The sequence below is a fragment of the Penaeus monodon genome, chromosome 33 (assembly GCF_015228065.2).
Source record: "Penaeus monodon isolate SGIC_2016 chromosome 33, NSTDA_Pmon_1, whole genome shotgun sequence".
NCBI lineage: Eukaryota > Metazoa > Arthropoda > Malacostraca > Decapoda > Penaeidae > Penaeus > Penaeus monodon.
In genome coordinates, this window is record NC_051418.1 from 34584211 (window position 1) to 34584557 (window position 347).

The window sequence follows — 347 nt, forward strand, 5'->3', positions numbered from 1 at the left end:
AAGCTCTGCGCATACCTATCGACTGCAGTACATTAGACGGATGCTCTTTACCCTTCAGTTTAATTAACAATCGCCATATGAGCAGAAATATTCCTGTAGCTTGGTAGGCCTTATCTGCAAATCGTCTTCCCGCTTATTTCATCGCTGTGCCGCTATTTGTTGCAACATCTAATCGGGTAATTTGTCCGATTTTGTTTATGTCTTTTTCCCTTTAATTAAAAAGAAAATGTTTACATTTTCATCGATGGTACTGATTTGATTATAGTATTTTGATAAGATGTTTTTTTTTTCTCTCTCTCTTCTTCATTACCCTCCCCCTCCCCTGTTCTTCTTTTATATATTTCTTT